Source organism: Scyliorhinus torazame, chromosome 12 (assembly GCF_047496885.1).
Source record: "Scyliorhinus torazame isolate Kashiwa2021f chromosome 12, sScyTor2.1, whole genome shotgun sequence".
NCBI lineage: Eukaryota > Metazoa > Chordata > Chondrichthyes > Carcharhiniformes > Scyliorhinidae > Scyliorhinus > Scyliorhinus torazame.
The window spans coordinates 57,329,613-57,353,132 of NC_092718.1; the positions used below are offsets into that span (position 1 = coordinate 57,329,613).

The 23,520-nt window shown below is 48.0% G+C and overlaps 1 protein-coding gene across 1 annotated transcript in view; it reads left to right on the plus strand.

The window, feature by feature from the left end:
* adamtsl3 (ADAMTS-like 3) overlaps nt 1–23,520 on the plus strand; it is an 869,253-nt gene that overhangs the window by 677,650 nt on the left and 168,083 nt on the right.

Below are 23,520 nucleotides of genomic sequence, written 5' to 3' on the forward strand. Positions count from 1 at the left end.
GGTGAACCTGTCATTAACTGGCTGCTCCGTGAAAAATTGCATTGAGTAGAGGTTTCCCGCACAGTGCACGTTTCTGACCCACATCTAAAGCCAAAGAAGAAATCCAACCCCAGGGTATAGATTAGGCAGTGGAATTTATTTTCAAGCCCACTGTTTTTTTCCCTTTGTGTCATAGTGGGGAAGTGGCAGAGCTGCTTACCAACCCATTGAACATCTTTTTGAAAACTCCTTCTGTGGCCAACAAGTCCTGATGATAGACTCGAACCTGGATCTTGTGGTCCAGAGGTTTAGACGCTACCACTTTGCCACAGGACCTCCTGTTCGGTGGAAATAATGGTGAGGTTATGCTGAAGTCTAAATGATGTGAACAGCTAGCACTGTTGCTTCACTGCTGACTACAAAATTCTGACTCTGAATTCCATGAAGGTAAAGTGTCACTGGGTGAGAAAGGTGGAGTGGACTCAGGTGGCGGTGACCTTTTCCCATGACCTCGCAACCTTTTACTTTTACTGATGTGTGTCAGCTTCGAGGAGTGACAAAAGTTATATGTTTCACGATGCCCTAAATTACAACTCATTCATTTACAAAAATGCTGCAATTGCCCTTATTTCAACAGGATCATACCGCAGGGTTCAAAGCAAAGGGCGCAATTTTGAGCCCTCTCTCTCTCCATTAGTGAGAAACTTGGCATGGGCTCAAAGTTTGGAGAGAGTCAAAAAACATGATGTTCTCCGGCATGAGCGGCTTTTGGAATCTCCCTCCCCCCCCCCCCCCCTCAGACTGGAGTCCAGTTACTAGTGGTGTACCACAAGGATCTGTTTTGGGGCCACTGCTGTTTGTCATTTTTATAAATGATCTGGAGGAGGGCATATAAGGATGGGTGAGTAAATTTGCAGATGACACAAAAGTCAGTGGAGTTGTGGACAGTGCGGAAGGATGTTACAAGTTACAGAGGGACATAGATAAACTGCAGTGCTGGGCTGAGAGGTGGCAAATGGAGTTTAATGCAGAAAAGTGTGAGGTGATTCATTTTGGAAGGAATAACAGGAAGACAGAGTACTGGGCTAATGGTAAGATTCTTGGCAGTGTGGATGAGCAGAGAGATCTCGGTGTCCATGTACATAGATCCCTGAAAGTTGCCACCCAGATTGAGAGGGTTGTTAAGAAGGCGTACGGTGTGTTAGCTTTTATTGGTAGAGGGATTGAGTTTCGGAGCCATGAGGTCATGTTGCAGCTGTACAAAACACTGGTGCGGCCGCATTTGGAGTATTGCGTGCAATTCTGGTCGCTGCATTATAGGAAGGATGTGGAAGCATTGGAAAGGGTGCAGAGGAGATTTACCAGAATGTTGCCTGGTATGGAGGGAAGATCTTATGAGGAAAGGCTGAGGGACTTGAGGCTGTTTTCATTAGAGAGAAGAAGGTTAAGAGGTGACTTAATTGAGGCATACAAGATGATCAGAGGATTGGATAGGGTGGGCAGTCAGAGCCTATTTTCCTCGGATGATGATGTCTAGCACGAGGAGACATAGCTTTAAATTTAGGGGAGATAGATATAGGACAGATGTCAGAGCTAGGTTCTTTACTCAGAGAGTAGTAAGGGCGTGGAATGCCCTGCCTGCAACTCGCCAACACTAAGGGCATTCAAATGGTCATTGGATAGACATATGGACGATAAGGGAATAGTGTAGATGGGATTTAGAGTGGTTTCACAGGTCGGCGCAACATCGAGGGCCGAAGGGCCTGTACTGCGCTGTAATGTCCTATGTTCGCCAGCGGAATAGGATGAATCATGCCACGCAAGCCTTGGAACCTCATTTTAATACATTAGAATGCCATTAGCTGTCACTGTCTCCAGAAATTCACCCCTCACAGAATATTCACTGGGCCACCCCAATGTTACTTACGACAGATCTACAAAAGTGTGAATCTGGCGGCATCACTTCCGAGCGGAATATTGGAGGTGTGTGCTCAGGCAGACATGATTCCCCAGACTCTTCAATGCTCAGGGTGTACCAGAGATCACGTGGGGGACACAGATAGGTTCAATTCAAGGTGGGGACTGGGTGTCAGTCACTCATTCTCAGGGGGAGTGGTTGCCAGTAGGCTTCACCTTCCATTCACTTTGGGGCACCCTTGTTTTAAGGGGGTCTGAGGCTGACATGTGGGCGTCGCTTCCTTGCTGGGCTTGAAGACTAACTCACACTGAGGGAGTGCCCATCCTTACCAGGAGCTGGAAGGTGGGTGGCAGGGGGTGAATACAGAGGGTCAGCACCGTTGCGATGGGAGATAACTGGGTGGGGTCCAATGAGAAGCAAGGCTTTGATGGCAGAATGGGCATCGCAGGAATGGCTTGCATCTCTGCCTCATGAGTCATGAAGACTCTCTCACTTGGGAAAGCACAACTGAACTGTGCGTAGAATTTCACTCTCAGGCAAAACTCTGAGTATCAAGAGATTGAGCTCTATTGAATATCAATGGCACTTGTCTCGGAAGTTTGTCTCTCATAATTAAATGTGTAGAGCTGTGGCATGGGAGAATGGCGGTACCCTCAAAATGCGTGCTTGTGATGGTCATTACAGGTTTTACTCGAATCAGCTGTACCTCATCTGTCACAAGAGGCATTCAATCACCCTTCATTGACAACTCAACAGTGCCAATCAGATATGCAAATCGAAAGAGAACTGTGATGGATTTAAGTCCCAAGCATTGAGCCCCAATGCTCAATCAAGAGTTTGTATGACACAGGATACACTGATGCAACCTCCAAAGCAAGGATTCATGGTGAAGTCTATAAACACTCACCCCATTACATGCCATGACAGGGGCTTCTTTGAAGTGCCCCGTGAGGATGCAGACGTGGATCCCCACACATCCACTCAAAGCCCTGCAACCTAATGCAAGGGGGTTGTGGAATAGCCGTGAGAAGTGTGCCAGTGAGACTCTTGAGTGTCCAAGCGTGTAATCCGGGCCCACGTGAGAGGGTACAGGAGTGACGATGTGCCAGTGTGAAAGGGAAAGGTCTCATGCTTAGTGCAGAGGCACTCACTAAGGGGGAAGGCAAACCCTTCTCAGGAATCCTCACCGCTCACTGTGGTTTCCTTCTCTTTTCAGTGCATGATTCTGGAGAATCATTCAGCCTGTCAGGTCCTGTTTATGCTACTTGTGATAGAACTGCAACAAAGACAGAGAAGTGCCGCTGCATGGGATGGGAGGACACCCACTGCCAGTGGCCCTGAAAGTCACCACCCCTCTGAACTTCAATGCGACTGGCTCATTTCAGGGCAGCACTGATGCTCCCAAATAGCCACATACACATGCATTAGGGAGGTGATAGATACCCTTTATGTCAGGGCCCACATGTATATAAACTTAGACGGGGACCAGAAGATTCAAAACACCAAGTGCAGGGTTTGATATACTGCACCCACATGGCCCTCCGGTCTCCATGGCATCATGTGGTGCCATTTATGAACCGCAAGAGATTTCATCAATGTCTGTGGCCACATGACAAGGGGTTCCCAATAAGGAGACCGCAAATCGAGGCAGAGTCTCGTCGCAACAAGGCTCATGCTCCAACATGCATAATAGAGCAGGCGATCGGACAGTTAAAGATGCGGTTCCGGTGCTTGGATCAGTTGGGGGGTGCTCTCCAATACATCCCCCAAATGGCACTGACAGGCTGGCAGGGGCACTGCCAGGCTTACAGTGCCAGGTTGCCCAGCTGGCATCTTGCCCATGCCAGCGATAGGGCCCGGGGGTGCTCTGTCATTTGAGGTGGGGTGCAGGGGGCTCGAGAACACCCCAATTGGTAAGTCGGGGCATTGTGGGGGTCCAGAGACCCCAGTGGGGTGTCCAGAGATCGGGGCGCCCATTTATAAATGGTACCCCGATCTCTTCCTGCACTGGCAGCTGAGTCTGACACTCGCAGCAGCCTAAAATTAAAGTCGAGTCCCGTTAAATAGCGGGGTCAGTCTTGGCTCTGCAAGCGTCGGGAAACACCCTGCGAAACGCACCCAAAACAGGACTCTGTTTCATTTCCATTCAATCGCGGCCAAAGTGTTCTTCTTGGGAGTTTGGTGAGTGGGGGAGTTTGGTGAAGGGGGAGGAGATGTTTGTTTCCTTTGGCTTTTTCTACTTTTCTCATCCTGTGGGAATCGGTTCTTACCCTACCACAGGGATAGGAACTAGCTATTTGATGTGTATCTGATAAGTGGGTAAGGTTTATTCTATTGCAACGTTTAAAGTAGCATACAAATTTATGATAATGTGAATGCAATGTATAAAAAAGCAATATAAAAAAGAGAATAACATAATTAAGTAATTAATTGTAACATATTATGGATGGCAGGACAGGTGTTGTGTCAAGGCAGCAGTGTGTGGAAGTTCCTGGGTAACATTGTGATCCAGGGCAAACATGTTGACAGTAAGTGTTTGCAACTCGTGGAGCTTTGGCTCAGAGTAGTTGGGCTGGAGGCTAAGTTGCAAACACTGACACAACAGGGAGGTGGGAAGTTACGGGATGCTTTGGACCAGAGGGCAGTCACACCACTTAGGATAAGAACTTCTGATTTGCTCAGTGGTCAGAGACAGGAGGGTATGACTGCAAGTGAGGCAGTTAAGGGGACCCAGAGGACAGGAGTGTAAGTCACTGCAATTGTCCAATAGATTTTAGTTTCTCTCGGCTCTACCCAACCTAAACTCCTATCTTTAATTCTCTACCTATCCTTCCCCCCCCCCCACATGGCCCCTCTATGTCAACCCATGTCCTTCTACCTACCCCCCATGTTTATAGCCCCTATGCCAACTTAGCGCCAGCTCATGCCAACCCATGCTCCCTAACCGCAATCCTTTGCCCTTACCCCCTTACTGATGAGCAAACATCAGTAACCACGCTGTTGCGAAATGAAGTTAAGTGTCTGTTAATGTGTTACTATTTTAAACAAAAAAACTCCCATAGATAAAAGAAACACATATGAAAACACATATTTCTATTCTTTCACCACTTCGAGCTGTCAGCCAAGCACTCACTTAACAGGCACCCCACTGTGATTATGTTAGTGCCCCATAATGTTAGCCCTCAGGCGTTTGCCTGCAGACAGAGTGAAATTTCAAACAGTGATTTTTTTTTTTTTGAACTACCGACTGTTTATTAAATTAAAAGCTGATCTGAGTTAAATCCATTGACAGCTTTGACTGTCCCAATGGGTGTATGCATGCTTTATACACACATCATGTTTACTTTGAACAACAATCCTTGCCTCTCCCAAAGGTGTCCCGGGACCATAACCAAAAGGGTATCTTACCTCTCCAAAGGGGTCCTGGCTTTCCAAATGAATCCACAAAGTTCAGGCATATTGTTCCACAGAATCCCTACAATGCAGAAGGAGGCCATTTAGCCCATCGATTCAGCACCGCCCCCCCCCCCCCCCCCGAAAAAGCACCCTATCCAGGCTCACTCACCTGCCCAAAGCCCGTAACCCCACCTAACCTGTGTCATAATATACACCAGTATATCATGGTACAGATACATACACACTGATGGACACACAGCAAGACCAATCAACACACACAACACGCAGCCAATCACCAGTTAGAGCACACTCACTACAAAGACAAGGGGCATCAGAGTTCCCACTCATTCGGGATGCAGCCTCCTAGAAGGACAGAGCTTACAGCTTACAGCACAGATCTTCTCCATGTGCTGAGTGCATAGACTGGTTAGGACAGGCACAGGTCTTTAGTTTAATCTAACATCATGTTAACCCACAGTGAAAGTATGTTCAACAGTTTCTAACTTAATAAAATAGTGTTGCACTATTTTAAGTGATGGTAGCCTGTATGTGTTCCACGGATCCCGAGCACCCAACACATCATGATACCAGGAGTTGAGGGATATTATAAATTCTTAGACCTACCTGCAAGTGATCTGCCTTCCACCAGCATACAGCCATCCTGCAAAATGGACAGCGTCCGCCCACCGCCGCCGCTCCGCATCACTGGTAACCTAGGGGCCAACTGGAAGATAATCAAACAATGCTTCCAGCTCTACCTTGAAGCCACAGACCGGGAAGATGCCTCAGACACCAGGAAGATCGCTCTCTGCCTATCCACGGCTGGGGAACATTCCATCCACATTTTCAATTTTCTCACCTTTGCTGATGAAGATAAATCAAAATTCAAGATGGTCCTCCTCAAGTTTGACACTCACTGCAACATAGAGGTGAATGAAAGTTTCGAGCGCTACGTATTCCAACAGCGTTTGCAGGGTAAGGATGAACCTTTCCAGTCCTTTCTCACCCACCTCCGCATCCTTGCGCAGTCCTGTAATTACGGGCCCACCTCCGACTCCATGATACACGACCAGATCGTTTTCGGTGTTCAGTCGGACCCCCTACACCAGCAGCTCCTCACGGTAAAGCAGCTCACCCGAGCGACCGCCATCGAGACCTGCGTGCTACACGAACACGCCACTAGTCGGTATTCCCACATCTAAGCGGCCGAAACGGCGCGGCAAGGTCCACATGAGGCAGGACGGGTCCAAGCAATCGAGCAACACCAGGGCCTCAGCCTGGATGAGGGCGGCCATTTTGCGTGCTTTTCGCGGACTCCCGCAATGTCGACGAACGTACTGCGCAGGCGCGCACCACGTACGACCTCACCACGCATGCACGGTGGTGCAGCGAATGTTCTAATGCTACAACGTGCAGCAACTGTGGCTCCGCCCACTTAAAGCGGCATAACCCTGCCAGGGGCGTAGACAGGGCAGAGTTTGTAAGGAGCATCCAGGAGGGCTTCTTAAAACAATATGTAGACAGTCCAAATAGGGAAGGGGCGTTACTGGACCTGGTACTGGGGAATGAGCCCGGCTAGGTGGTAGAAGTTTCAGTAGGGGAGCATTTCGGGAACAGTGACCACAATTCAGTAAGTTTTAAAGTGCTGGTGGACAAGGATAAGAGTGGTCCTAGGGTGAATGTACTAAATTGGGGGAAGGCTAATTATAACAGTATTAGGCGGGAACTGAAGAACCTAGATTGGGGGCGGATGTTTGAGTGCAAATCAACATCTGACATGTGGGAGACTTTCAAGTGTCAGTTGAAAGGAATTCAGGACCGGCATGTTCCTGTGAGGAAGAAGGATAAATATGGCAATTTTCAGGAACCTTGGATAACGAGAGATATTGTACGCCTCGTCAAAAAGAAAAAGGAGGCATTTGTCAGGGCTAAAAGGCTGGGAACAGACGAAGCCTGTGTGGAATATAAGGAAGGAACTTAAGCAAGGAGTCAGGAGGGCTAGAAGGGGTCACGAAAAGTCATTGGCAAATAGGGTTAAGGAAAATCCCAAGACTTTTTGTACGTACATAAAAAGCAAGAGGGTAACCAGGGAAAGGGTTGGCCCACTGAAGGATAGGCAAGGGAATCTATGTGTGGAGCCAGAGGAAATGGGCGAGGTACTAAATGAATACTTTGCATCAGTATTCACCAAAGAGAAGGAATTGGTAGATGTTGAGTCTGGAGAAGGGTGTGTAGATAGCCTGGGTCACATTGAGATCCAAAAAGACGAGGTGTTGGGAGTCTTGAAAAATATTACGGTAGATAAGTCCCCAGGGCCTGATGGGATCTACCCCAGAATACTGAAGGAGGCTGGAGAGGAAATTGCTGAGGCCTTGACAGAAATCTTTGGATCCTCACTCTCTTCAGGTGATGTCCCGGAGGACTGGAGAATAGCCAATGTTGTTCCTCTGTTTAAGAAGGGTAGCAAGGATAATCCAGGGAACTACAGGCCGGTAAGCCTTACGTCAGTGGTAGGGAAATTACTGGAGAGAATTCTTCGAGACAGGATCTACTCCCATTTGGAAGCAAATGGACGTATTAGTGAGAGGCAGCATGGTTTTGTGAAGGGGAAGTCGTGTCTCACTAACTTGATAGAGTTTTTCGAGGAGGTCACAAAGATGATTGATGCAGGTAGGGCAGTGGATGTTGTCTATATGGACTTCAGTAAGGCCTTTGACAAGGTCCCTCATGGTAGACTAGTACAAAAGGTGAAGTCACATGGGATCAGCGGTGAGCTGACAAGGTGGATACAGAACTGGCTAGGTCAAAGAAGGCAGAGAGAAGCAATGGAAGGATGCTTTTCTAATTGGAGGGATGTGACCAGTGGTGTTCCGCAGGGATCAGTGCTGGGACCTTTGCTGTTTGCAGTATATATAAATGATTTGGAGGAAAATGTAACTTAGTAAGTTTGCAGACGACACAAAGGTTAGTAGAATTGCGGATAGCGATGGGGACTGTCAGTGGATACAGCAGGATTTAGATTGTTTGGAGACTTGGGCGGAGAGATGGCAGATGGAGTTTAATCCGGACAAATGTGAGGTAATGCATTTTGGAAGGTCTAATGCAGGTAGGGAATGGAAGAACCCTCAAGAGTATTGAAAGTCAGAGAAATCTAGGTGTACAGATCCACAGGTCACTGAAAGGGGCAACACAGGTGGAGAAGGTAGTCAAGAAGGCATACGGCATGCTTGCCTTCATTGGCCGGGGCATTGAGTATAAGAATTGGCATGTCATGTTGCAGCTGTATGGAACCTTAGTTAGGCCAAACTTGGAGTATAGTGTTCAATTCTGGTCGCCACACTACCAAAAGGATGTGGAGGCTTTAGAGAGGGTGCAGAAGAGATTTACCAGAATGTTGCCTGATATGGAGGGCATTAGGATATGGAGGGCATTAGCTATTAGGAGCGGTTGAATAAACTCGGTTTGTTCTCACTGGAACGACGGAGGTTGAGGGACGACCTGATAGAGGTCTACAAAATTATGAGGGGCATAGACAGAGTGGATAGTCAGAGGCTTTTCCCCAGGGTAGAGGGGTCAATTACTAGGGGGCTTAGGTTTAAGGTGAGAGGGGCAAGGTTTAGAGTAGATGTACGAGGCAAGGTTTTTACACAGAGGGTAGTGGGTGCCTGGAACTCGCTACCGGAGGAGGTGGTGGAAGCAGGGACGATAGTGACATTTAAGGGGCATCTTAACAAATACATGAATAGAATGGGAATAGAGGGATACGGACCCAGGAAGTGTAGAAGATTGTAGTTTAGTCGGGCAGCATGGTCGGCACGGGCTTGGAGGGCCTAAGGGCCTGTTCCTCTGCTGTACATTTCTTTGTTCTTTGTTAATCCCAACGATGCCTGAGATGTGGCAAACTTGGCCACTATGCTGCTTTATGCAGATCAGTTCAGCCTGCCAACTCATATCGCTCCAGCCAGCCTCGCAGGAATGTCCGGGCCATTGAATCCACGGTCACCGAGTCCGATGCGGACCTACTTCCCGTTATTGACACCGAGGACCCAAAGGCGCCTTTTCAAGTCGATATCGTTACCAAAAACAGGGTGTCCCCGAAGCAAAGAATCCAGCCTCTATCGGTATACAGCATCGATCCAGATTCAACGTGGGCAAGTGTGTGGTCTTGCACTTCGGAAAAAAGAATAGAGGCATGGACTATTTTCTAAACGGTGACAAAATTCATAATGCTGAAGTGCAAAGGGACTTGGGAGTCCTAGTCCAGGATTCTCTAAAGGTAAACTTGCAGGTTGAGTCCGTAATTAAGAAAGCAAATGCAATGTTGTCATTTATCTCAAGAGGCTTGGAATATAAAAGCAGGGATGTACTTCTGAAGCTTTATAAATCATCAGTTAGGCCCCATTTGGAATACTGTGAGTAATTTTGGGCCCCACACCTCAGGAAGAACATACTGGCACTGGAGCGGGTCCAGCGGAGATTCACACGGATGATCCCAGGAATGGTAGGCCTAACATACGATGAACGTCTGAGGATCCTGGGATTATATTCATTGGAGTTTAGGAGGTTGAGGGGAGATCTAATAGAAACTTACAAGATACTGAATGGCTTAGATAGGGTGGACGTAGGGAAGTTGTTTCCATTAGCAGGGGAGACTAGGACCCGGGGGCACAGCCTTAGAATAAAAGGGAGTCACTTTAGAACATAGATGAGGAGAAATTTCTTCAGCCAGAGAGTGGTGGGTCTGTGGAATTCATTGCCACAGAGGGCGGTGGAGTCCGGGACGTTGAGTGTCTTTAAGACAGAAGTTGATAAATTCTTGATTTCTCGAGGAATTAAGGGCTATGGAGAGAGAGCGGGTAAATGGAGTTGAAATCAGCCATGATTGAATGGTGGAGTGGACTCGATGGGCCGAATGGCCTTACTTCCGCTTCTATGTCTTATGGTCTTATGGATGAGTGGTGTGCCACCCTGATGGTCAACCGGTCCCAAATACGATTCCCCCTGGACACTGGTGCCTCTGCCAATCTCATTGCGTGATCTGACCTCCAAAGCCTTTGTGTCAAACCAGCCATCCTCCCATCAGCCTGCCAGCTATTAGATTATAATGGCAATGCCATTGCTGCCAGCGGCTCGTGCCAACTTGAAGTGACACACAGGTCACGCAAAGCCATCCTTCCCTTTGAAATTGTGGGCTCCTCAAAAGCCTCCCTGCTTGGCGCGCAGGCATGCAAGCTGTTGAACCTAGTTCAGAGAGTTCACTCTCTCTCTCTCCTGCTGACGCGTCTGCCTTTCAAGACACCGACTTCAGGGCGCAGCTCAACGCCATTATCAACCAGTACCACGACGTCTTCGAGGGCATGGGCACGCTCCCGTACACCTACAAGATTGTATTAAAACCGAATGCCACGCCTGTGGTGCACGCACCTCGCAGGGTCCCAGCAGCCCTTAAGGACCGCCTCAAGCATCAGCTGCAGGACCTCCAGAACCAAGGAGTGATTTCCAAAGTCACGGAACCGACCGACTGGGTCAAATCCATGGTATGTGTAAAAAAGCCTTCCGGGGAATTGAGAATTTGCATTGATCCCAAGGATCTAAATCGCAATATCATGAGGGAGGATTATCCAATTCCCAAGCGCGAAGAGCTCACATGTGAGATGGCTCGCGCCAAGCTCTTCACCAAACTCAACGCCTCAAAAGGATTCTGGCAAATCCAGCTCGATAAATCGAGCAGGAAACTTCGCACATTTAATACCCCCTTTGGCAGATATTGTTACAACAGGATGCCGTTTGGGATCATATCTGCATCAGAAGTGTTCCATAGGATTATGGAACAAATGATGGAAGGCATTGAAGTAGTTCGCGTCTATGTCGATGACATAATCATTTGCTCCACCACCCCGCAGGAGCATGTTAGTCGCCTCCAGCGAGTATTCAGACGTATACATGAGCATGGCCTCCGCCTCAACAGGGCCAAATGCTCTTTTGGTCAGAGGGAACTCAAGTTCCTCAGGGATCACATCTCCCAATTGGGTGTGCAACCGGATGCAGACAAGGTAGCTGCCATCACAGCTATGAAAACACCAGAGGACAAGAAGGCGGTCCTCCGATTTCTGGGCATGGTCAATTTTTTGGGGAAATTTATCCCTAACCTCGCCTCTCATACAACGGCTCTCAGGAACCTGGTCAGGAAGACGACAGACTTCCAATGGCTCCCTGCCCACGAGAGAACTCAAAGCAAAACTGACCACGGTCCCGGTCTTAGCTTTCTTTGATCCAGCAAAGGAGACCAGAATTTCGACCGATGCCAGTCAATCTGGCATTGGGGCAGTGCTCCTTCAATGTGATGAGGCCTCATCATGGGCTCCCGTTGCATATGCGTCACATGCGATGACCCCCATGGAGCAGCGCTACGTGCAGATAGAAAAGGAGTGCCTGGGCCTTCTGACCGGTGTGGTTAAGTTTCACGATTATGTCTACGGACTTCCTCAATTCACCGTCGAGACCGACCATCACCCATTGGTCAATATAATACAGAAAGACTTGAACGACATGACGCCTCACCTCCACGTATTCTTCTCAAGCTCGGGCGATATGACTTCCAGCTGGTATACACCCCAGGCAAGGACCTCATCATTGCTGACGCTCTCTCCAGGGCAGTCAACACTCCATGTGACCCAGCGGGATTTGTCTGCCAGTTTGTCGCCCATGTGGCATTCGCGGCCTCCGATCTACCTGCCTCGGATGAACGCCTCGTCCAAATTCACCGCGAGACGGCAGCTGACCCCTTGCTACAGAGTGTCATGCGCCAGCTAACCGACGGGTGGCTCAAGGGCCAATGCCCTCAGTTCTATAATGTCAGAGATGATCTGACGGTAATAGACAGGGTCCTTCTAAAACTGGACCGCATTGTCATCCCGCATAGCATGCGCCAGCTTGTCCTGGTACAACAACACGAGGGCCACCTTGGCGTGGAAAAATGCCACCGACGGGCCCGAGAGGCAGTGTACTGGCCTGGCATTAATGAAGACATAGCCAACACAGTGCTCAACTGCCCCACTTGTCAGCGCTTCCAGCCGGCCCAACCACGTGAGACCCTGCAGCCCCATGAGTTGGTCATGTCACCATGGACCAAGGTGGGCATCGACACGTTCCATGCGCTGGATAGAGACTATGTCCTGATCGTGGACTACTTTTCGAATTACCCGGAGGTGATACGGTTGCACAACATCACCTCGTCTGCAGTCATTCGTGCATGTAAAGAAATCTTTGCTCGACAGGGCATCCCGCTCACGGTTATGTAGGACAATGGCCCCTGCTTCGCCAGCCAGGAATGGTCCAACTTTGCCAGGCGGTACAATTTCGCCCATGTGACATCCAGTCCCCGTACCCCCAATCCAACGGCAAAGCGGAGAAGGGAGTACATATAGTCAAACGGCTCCTATGCAAGGCTGCCGATGCTGGGTCCGATTTCTACCTTGCCTTGCTGGCCTATCGCTCCGCCCCACTGTCCACTGGCCTGTCGCCAGCCCAGTTACTCATGTGTCGTACCCTGAGGACGACGGTGCCGTCCATCCATGTCCCAGACCTCGACCACGTTCCGGTCCTTCGCCGGATGCAGCTGTCTTGTGCACAGCACAAGGCGACTCATGACTCCCGTGCAGCTGATCTCCCTGCTCTGGCTCCAGATGACAACGTCCGTGTCCATCTTCTGGATGGTGGCTGGTCTGCAACCGCTATTGTCCTTCGGCAGGTGGCCCCCTGCTCGTTCCTGGTTCGTCTACTGGATGGCTCTAGTCTGCGCTGCAATCGACGTGCCCTCCGTCTCGTTCCATGCTCGCCACATGATCCTCCACTGTCGCCTCGCCCTCCTGCTGACCCTGCCACAGACTATGCAGAGCTCCCTGTCACTCTGCACCCCCTTGACTCTGACGCAGTCCAGCCCGCTCCTGAACCGGCGGCTCTCGACCCACCCTTGAGGCGGTCAACCAGTATTCGTTGCCCACCTCAGAGACTTAATTTTTGAACTTAGCGGACTTATAGACTCTCTGAATTGTTTTGTTGCTTTGTTTGATCGTTTCCCTGGTTTGTATATAGTGTTGATCTCGTTATTCTTGTTGCATACTGCTTCTCTGCACCAGGCACCTTCCCATGTAAATAGCTTAGTTCTCATGTACGTAGTCCTGTAAATATGTCTTCGCACCCCACACGTAGTTAGGAACATTCTCACCATACATTATTTATTGCCACACATATACATTCTTTTATAAAAGGGAGGATGTCATAATATACACCAGTATATCATGGTGCAGATACACACACACTGGTGGACACACAGCAAGACCAATCAACACACACAACACCGCAGCCAATCACCAGTTAGAGCACACTCACTATAAAGACAGGGGGCATCAGAGTTCCCGCTCATTCGGGATGCAGCCTCCTAGAAGGACAGAGCTTTGAGCTTACAGCACAGATCTTCACCATGTGCTGAGTGCATAGACTGGTTAGGACAGGCATAGGTCTTTAGTTTAATCTAACATCGTATTAACCCACAGTGAAAGTATGTTCAACAGTTTCTAACTTAATAAAATAGTGTTGCACTATTTTAAGTGTTAGTGGCCTGTATGTGTTCCACAGATCCAGAGCACCCAACACATCAACCTGCACATTCTTGGGCACTAAGGAGCAATTTCGCATGGCTAATTCACCTAACCTGCACATCATTGGAGTGTGGCAGGAAACCGAAGCACCCGGAGGAAACCCATGGCGATTCGGGGAGAAGGTGCAAACTCCCACAGACTGGACTTGAACCCAAGTTCTTGGCACCGTGAGGCCGTAATGCCAACCACTGTGCCACCATGTTGATATGCTGTGATCTACTCTACACACCCTGGGTTTCACACTCCTGGCCTACCAAAATCTCACTTCAGCAGAGGCAGCTGGTGAAGGAACTGGCCGGCTGTCCAGAAACCCCACACACACGAACCCGGGACCGACTCCACTCCCACACACACAAACCCCACACACACAAATCCGGGACCGACTCCACTCCCACACACACAAGCCCCACACACACAAACCCGGGACCGACTCCACTCCCACACACACAAACCCCACACACACAAATCCGGGACCGACTCCACTCCCACACATAGAAACCCCACACACACGAACCCTGGCCCGACTCCACTCCCACACACACAAACCCCACACACACAAATCCGGGACCGACTCCACTCCCACACATAGAAACCCCACACACACAAACCCGGGACCGACTCCACTCCCACACATAGAAACCCCACACACACAAACCCGGGACCGACTCCACTCCCACACACACAAACCCCACACACACAAATCCAGGACCGACTCCACTCCCACACATAGAAACCCCACACACACGAACCCTGGCCCGACTCCACTCCCACACACACACGAACCCTGGCCCGACTCCACTCCCACACACACACGAACCCTGGCCCGACTCCACTCCCACACACACAAACCCCACACACACAAATCCGGGACCGACTCCACTCCCACACATAACCCACACACATAAACCCGGGACCGACTCCACTCCCACACACACAAACCCCACACACACGAACCCGGGACCAACTCCATTCCCACACACACAAACCCCACACACACGAACCCGGGACTGACTCCACTCCCACACACACAAACCCCACACACACGAACCCGGGACCAACTCCATTCCCACACACACAAACCCGGGACCAACTCCACTCCCACACATAGAAACCCCACACACACAAATCCGGGACCGACTCCACTCCCACACACACAAACCCCACACACACAAATCCGGGACCGACTCCACTCCCACATAGAAACCCCACACACACAAACCCTGGCCCTATTCCACTCCCACACACACAAACCCCACACACACGAACCCGGGACCGACTCCACTCCAACACACACAAACCCCACACACACGAACCCGGGACCGACTCCACTCCCACATAGAAACCCCACACACACGAACCCGGGACTGACTCCACTCCCACATAGAAACCCCACACACACGAACCCGGGACCGACTCCACGCCCACACACACAAACCCCACACACACGAACCCGGGACCGACTCCACTCCCACACACACAAACCCCACACACACAAACCCGGGACCGACTCCACTCCCACACACACAAACCCCACACACACAAACCCGGGACCCACTCCACTCCCGCAACTGCCAAAATAGGAAATGCCATGTTTGTGGGCAGGTCTTTGGATTTTCAGCCAGTTCTGCTATTTCCACCTCTCTGGCTTGCCGAAAATCGGGGCCATTTACTTTGTTTCCCTCTCTACAGATTTTACCTATTCTGCTGAATATTTCCACATCTTTCTGCTTTTATCAAAAATACTCTGTTCAAGTTACAACCTGCACAGAGGATTCTACAGAACCTCGAGATATTTTTTGAAAACCTGTGGCTGGATTCTCCAATTCTGAGTCTAAGTGTTGACGCCAGTGGAGAATCCGTGGCCGAACCCACACTGACTCTGCTACCGTGAGGGTCTAGCATCGGTGCCGTGTGGAACACCATCCAAACCCACGATAAACGGTGTGGGAATCGCCGGGTCCGTGATGAACACTCGCAGGGCTGACAAGCTGCAGCTGCGCTTAAACAATACACCCCCCACGCGCACACACAGATTTATCGAAGCCGAAAAGCTGGGACTGGTTGTGCTGGAGCACCCATGCATCTGATGGGTCGGCTGGGGCCAGAGGGCACCCAGAGGGGTGCCCGGGGGCGGGGGGGTGGGTGGTCACCTATACGGCCTAGGACACCAGGTTTAAAGCAGCCTGTCAGCGGCATGCCCAGCTGTACGGCTGCCTTGCCACCTGCACTAATGGTGTTGTGTACCCGACCCCACTGCCCACCTCATGGCCACCCCCCGCTACTCCCCCCAGCCCTGGCAGAAGCCCCCCAGGCCAGCAGCACATCTGTCGGCGAAGTATGACGGTATTGGACACTGTCCATGTGCCCTCTCTCTCTCTCTCAGCAGCCACCACCCCAGGTGCACGATTAGTGAGAGCACACGTGGACTGTGCCGTTGGGAAATCGGCCCATCGTTGGGCCTGCTAATGATATGCGAAAGGTGCTTCAGCTATGCGCGGTGTGCGTCGCACTGACACCATGTTTGGGGAGGTGAAGTGTCCCGATTCGCCGTCAAACCGGCGGCGGCTGCGCTTATGGCGTCGGGAGCTATTCTCCACCCGATTGCGCACCCTGATTTCGGCGTCGGCTAAAGGAGAATGCTGCCCCTGGTTTCACACCAGAACAGAGTGATAATCAACTCAGTGTGAGGCCCAAGCCATGTTAGGTGGTTCACTGCAGTGTACTTGGAAAAGAAATGTGTGTCTGGCTCTCAATTTATGCTGCCATTTTTGGGACATTGAGTGTAAGTGCTTTGCATCTATGCCAGATGGAAAATGTAACGTCAGCCTTTATTCCACAACTAGTTGTGTGCTGCCACAGTTGGGGAAATAGCCAACTTGGAACACTTCTACTATGAGTGGGAACATCTAATTTCTGATGCCAACAGCTTTGCCTCTCTATCAGCTGTCATACAGGCATTTTCACCTCCGAGCCAGAACGCTGTGGGTTAAAATTCCACTCCAGAGGCTTGATCATGATGTGCCGAATGGCCGCCTTCTGTGCCGGAACATGCAGGCACATCCTCAGAATCCCTAAGGTACAGAAAGAGGCCATTTGGTCCATCAGGTTTGCACCGACCCTCCGAAAGAGCAACCTACCTAGGCCCACTCCCTGCCCTAAGAGGGGCTGGTCTAGCACAGTTGGCTAAACAGCTGGCTTGTTATACAGATCAATGCCAGCAGCGTGGGTTAAATTCCTGTACCGGCCTCCCCGAACAGGCGCCGTAATGCGGGGCTAGTCACTAGGGGCTTTTCACTGTAACTTCATTGAAGCCTACTTGTGACAATAAGCGATTATTATTATTCCCGTAACCCAAACTAACCATTGGACACTAAGAGGCAGTTTATCATGGTCAATCCACCAAACCTGCACATCTTTGGACTCTGGGAGGAAACCGGAGTACCCGGAGGAAACTCACGCAGACACAGGGAAAACGTGCAAACTCCATGCAGTCACCCAAGGTCAAAATCAAACCTGGTCCCTGATGCCGTGAGGCAGCAATGCTAACCACTGTGCCAAGTTTCACAATTCTGTGAAATCTAGCCTCACACTTTGTTGAGTACTGGGGGAACTGTTGGCTTTCAGATGATACCAGAAACTAAGGTCCTGTCTGCTGTCTCAGGTCGATTATTAAGATCTCACAGCACTACTTTGCAGAAGAACAGTAATAGTTCTGGTCACTAAATCTCCTTTAACAAACACCTAAAAACAGAACTTCCTCAGAGTGGTAATCAGCGAAGGATTGCCAATCTGTGCCCAATTTCCTACCTGGTCATTTTTCCCAGCCTCTCCTGTCCGACACTCCGCTCAGGCCAGGTGAGCCCCAGGCAGTGCAGCACATTCCGGTCAAAGTGCAGCTGAGTCAAAAGGAAGGAGGCCACTCTCCCTTTTTTATGGCACCAGCTGCCATAAAGCAGGTACGTTTGTACATCCACGTGGAACAATCATTTCAGTAGCACGGATGTTGTATCAAGTGAGATACCTTTGCTTCTGAGCAGACCGTCGATGAAGAAAGCATACATGAAACTGGATATGGAACAGGATAAGGCAACAGTTTTTGGCAAGACAGTGGACTTATAATTTATACAGTCGGGCCACTATTGTATTCCATTACTGACAAATAACATTTCAAGTACAGCAGGACACCAGCACGACCGATAGTAACCCTACCTTTTTGCCAGGGATTTTAATGACATTGTGGCCATGGACCTTGAGATCTGGGATGAAGCTAATAATATATTTATTTTGCATTTTGTAGATTTAGCAACCAGATTTAGTCAATCAACGATTGTACGAAGTAAAGAAAAGAGAGTAATTCTGGATAAAATCGTGGAAAAAGGATAGGGACAGGAATGGGCCCACCGGCAAAATTCCTTACGGATAATAGGGGAGAATTTGCTAATGATGAGTTTAGGGATATGTGTGAAAATGTGAATATCACATGAATACGGCTGCGGAAATCCCATTTAGTAATGGTGTGTGTGAAAGAAACCATGCGGTAATAGATGACATGCTCTGGAAAATTTTGGCAGATAGACCAAACTACAAGCTAAATTCAGCTTTAGCATGGGCGGTACATGCAAAGAATTCATTGCAGATGGTTGGGGGCTATAGTCCCTATCAATTAGTGTTTGGTAAAAATCCTAAAATTCCATCTATTTTGGTTGACCAGCCTCCAGCTTGGGATGGGATTACAATTAGCTCTGCCTTTGCTGAGCATTTAAATGCATTACATAGCAGTAGAAAAGCTATTTTGGAAGCAGAAGTCTCTGAAAGAATTCGCAGAGCTTTAAGGCAAAATGTACATCCATCAAATACCGTTTTTCAGCAAGGAGACATAGTATAATATCAGAGATACAATTTTAATGAATGGAAAGGCCCAGGGAAGATCATAGGGATAGATGGCAAAACAATTTGGCAATCAAAGTGTTAGGGTACATTCATCAAGGATAATGGGTACAGATTACAAATTTTCAAATTTAGACAGAGCAGACAGACATGACAAGGAACCAGGATAATCTGGTACACACATGTTACAGAACTATGAGGACCAGTTACCTGATATAGACAGGGTTTCTTTAGAGGGACACAACACTTCTGATGAATTAGAACAGGCCATTTTTCCGAAAGGACAACTGCCAAAAGTTGACTTACTTGCCTGAAGCGTCTAGTCAATGGAAGGATGCAACTGTTATTAGTGGAGCAGGGAAGGCCACTGTAAAGTATAAACATTGGTTGAATGTACAGCGTTCAGGGGAGGGAGTCAAGACAATGGATTGGGAACCCAAAGTTCAAAAATGGAGGGCACAGAAACGCAGTGCCAGTTCAGATATTACATCGGATAGGGAACCTGCCCGCAGGAAAAGGTCAAGAACTATTGAAAGGACATCCCACAGCAGAAGGGATAGATCAAGCAGTAGCAGTACAGAATGAGATACCAGGTGGGAGATGGGACATAGTTTATCATGGTCCCGGAACATGAGTAAGACTACGAATACTAATAGGAGTAGAAGTCCACATGCACGTGAGATTTTGGTGGCTTCCAATAAATTAGATGAAAAAGTTATCAAAGATGCCAAACAGCAAGAACTGCATAGTTGGAGTGAATTTGGGGTATACACGGAAATACCGGAAAGGGGACAAAGAGCTCTATCCCACAGATGGATTTGCACGGAAAAGGTTCTTCTGGATGGAACTTATAAGGCAAAGGCCAGGCTTGTGGCAAGGGGATTTGAAGGAAACTTAGATGATCATGATTTAAGGGTAGATTCACCTACGCTCGGAAAGGTTATTTTAAAGATCTTCTTGGCTCTATTAGCCACAAAGGCATGGGAATGCATATCTATAGATATAAAAGCTGCCTTTTTGCAGGGGCATCAGTTCCAGAGAGACATTTTTCTCTGTCCTCCTAAAGAGGCAGCTAACACAGAAGGGGTACTCTGGAAGTTGAACAAATGTGTATATGGATTAAATGATGCGTCGAGCGTCTGGTATTTTTCGGTAAGGTCAGTTTTGTTAAAGTTAGGCTGTTGCCAGTTGAAAGCAGATCCGGCAATGTTTTACTGACACTATAAAATAAATCTGGCATCTTTATGATGCATGTCGATTATTTTTTGTGGGGTGGAATGAATGATTTTGAAGCTATTGTAATCTCTGGTTTGAGGAAAGAATTCAGGGTTGGAAGTCAGACTTCCGGTGCATTTAAATATTTTGGACTGGAAATCGGACAGATTAAGTTAGGGGCAACTTTACGTAGGCAATCTTATTTGGAAAGCATCAGCCCAACAGCAATTAATCATAGTCGGGTTTCACAAAAAGGCACAATGGTTTCATCGATGGAGAAAGAGCAACTGTGAAGTTTAATTGGGCAACTGAATTGGTTAGGTAGACAGACTAGACCGGACGTGAGTTTTGATGTCTTAGAGTTGAGTACAAAAATGAATGATCCCAAAGTGGAAGACATAATAAGAGCAAATATAGCTTTGGTCAAGCTAAAAATGCAGGAGTATGTTTTGAGCTTCCCGGTTTTAGGTGACCTTAGGCACTTGAAACTTAAAGTTAATAGTGATGCGTCTTATGCATATTTATGTGATAGGGTTTCAAGTGCAGGAGGTTTTATAATTTTCCTTTTGGGGAACAATGGTAAATGTTGCCCTCTTCTGTGGGAAACAAAGAAAATAAGGAGAGTGGTCAAAAGCACTTTGGCTGCTGAGACGTTAAGCCTTGTAGAGGCGGTGGATATGGCCGTTTATATATCTCAGATATTGACAGAAATTTTGGGATTAGGAGATTTGGGTAATATACCTATTGAATGTCACATTGACAATAAATCCCTGTGGGAAAATGTGCACTCTACAAAAAGCGTCAATGAAAAACGGTTAAGGATAGACATTGCAAGTTTGAAGTAGATGTTGGACAGAGAGGAAATAGCAAAAATTAAATGGGTCGACAGTAGCTATCAATTGTCAGACTGTTTTTCAAAAAGAGGGATAGTTCACAAAAACTTTGAATATTGTTAATGAAGGGCGCCTGTTTCTGTCACTGTTTTTTTTCTTCCAGAAATGAAAAAAAAAGAAGGGGGGAAATTGCATGTGTGTTTTTGAGTTTTTTGTAATTTTGCTTTCACCTAATTATTTTTCTTTCTCCAAGGAAGGGGAGCCTGTTAAGTAATGGGTTAAGAGACAATCCAATTACTTGTCTCATTTATGTTAAGTATCCAATAATTGACATGATATGTAAAGAGGCTTCAAGTGGCCTTTGTGTCAGGTGATGTGATGATAGAGTTTTGTGCAGAGTCTGTTAAAGTGAAATAAAGGTGTTTGTGAAAAGGAGCAGAACCTTTGACTCTTTATACAACAGCAGCTAAACGTCTAACAGAAGTGGTACCTGAAGGGATTCCGCGGTGTAGGTGGAGCCCTGTGGGTGGGGTCATTGAGGGTGGGGGGAGCCTCCTGAGGGTTCAGCGGTTTGGGAGAATGGTTAGAGTTTGTTCAATAGTTACCCAGAAGTTACACATGGTTTTAATCCTCCCAACTCCTCTGAATAACTATTGGTGTAACCCAGATGGAAACATCCAAAGTATGTGATTTGAATTACATTTTCAGATGGTTCCCAATATAGGGCAATTGCCCACGAGAGGTTTTGCTCTTATTGCCATGTGTCATAATCAGCATGGGACCTCGTGATGGCAACAATTAGAATCCTCGTTAACCTCGCTGAATATTAGCCCATTAAGGGGACGGGGAACTCTAAACCATATGTAATTATCTCTTGTATAAAGTCGGCCAATTATGGTCCCGATGTGATGAGACCCGGCAGGGGCCTTCCGTGTTGTGCAAATAATAGTTCATCGGAATAAAACTTTGTTTTGTGTAGGCTACTCGGTGTGGACTCCTTCTTGGTCCACAAAACCATGCAAACCCTTACCTGGGAACATCCGAAGAGGTTCCCCCAGCACATCTTTGGGGTACCCTCCCCGATACGACGCTGGGGAACCTGGGAGTTATGGGCCAGTATCTGCTCATTGCTACTTTGCTGCATTTGGGAGCTTGTGCGCAAATTAGCTGCAACATTTCCAAAAATACAGGAGACTATCTTTCAAAAAGTACTACATTGGCTGGACTTGCGATGCCCTGAAGTTCTGAAAGGTGCTATATGAATGTAAATCTTATAGCATTTCTTGATGAAACAATGTCAGGATGAGCAAGTTATTCAAAGTGCAATCTAAGCCAGCTGAAGTGACGTGAATGGAAAATTATTGAATTGTCACACCACCTGATTTTGAATTGTTAGGATCACCGACGATCATGTCTTCACTCAAAACTACATTCTACACCAATACACGCATACAGCACTTACTTTCAACATTGTAAAAAAAGCAACAACGATGTATTCCTGCAGCATCATTATTAAACACACACATCAGAACAACCTCTTATCTAAGGAAGGATATACTGGCCATAGAGGAAATGCAACATAGGTTAATGAGACTAATACCTGCAATGGTGGGTTGTCTTCTGAGGACAGACTCAGAAAGCTGGGCCTATATTCTCTAGAGTTTCGAAGAGGTGATCTCATTGTAACCTACAAAATTCTTACAGGGCTTGACAGCGTAGATGCGCAAAGGATGTTTACCCTGGTTGGAGGGTCTAGAACCAGGGGTAACAGTCTCAGAATAAGGGGTAGGCTATTTAGGACTGAGGTAGGAGGCATTTCTTCAGTCAGATGGTGGTGAAATTGGGAATTCTCTACCCCCAGACTACTGTGGAGGCTCAACTATTGGGCATGTTTAAAGATGAGGTTGATTGATTTCCAGATACCAATGATATGGAGGGATATGGGCAGCATGGTAGCACTGCTGCCTAACACACCAGAGATCCGGGTTTTATTCCAGCCTTGGATGACTGTCTGTGTGGAGTTTGCACTTTCTCCTCGTGTCTGCATATGTTTCCTCCGGGTGCTCTGGTTTCTTCCCACATTCCAAAGATGTGCAGTTTAGGTGCAATGGCCATGCTAAATTACCCTCAGTATACAAAAGGGTAGGAGGGGTTCCGGGGGTTGGGTGGATCAGGGTAAGGAGCTCTTTCGGAGGGTCGGTGCAGAGTTGATAGGCTGAGTGGCCCCCTTCTGCACCGTAGGGATTCTATGGATACCAGATAGTGCGGGAAGTTGAGGTAGAAAACCAACCGATCGCCCCACTCCTATGTTCCATTCCTCTGATTAATTTCCCTAGTTAGCTGAACAGAATTTTAAATTTGGATATTTTAAACTAAAATCTACTCTCATGAAAATGTCTGATGATAGTGGTTGAAAAGTTAGTTATTTCAAAGCTAAAATCTGATATAAAGCAATTTGAGTCACCGTGTTTTGGAATTGTTCTTGAGAGGCTTAAACGAGAATTAGATTTTGTACTGCTGCGATTTGCGGCGCCTCTCTTTTTGGGGGCGTAATTTAATTATATTTTGTTGTTCCAGTCTCAGAATTGCCTCTCTCTTGTGGGTCAAGTTTTACAAAAACCTATTGGGAATA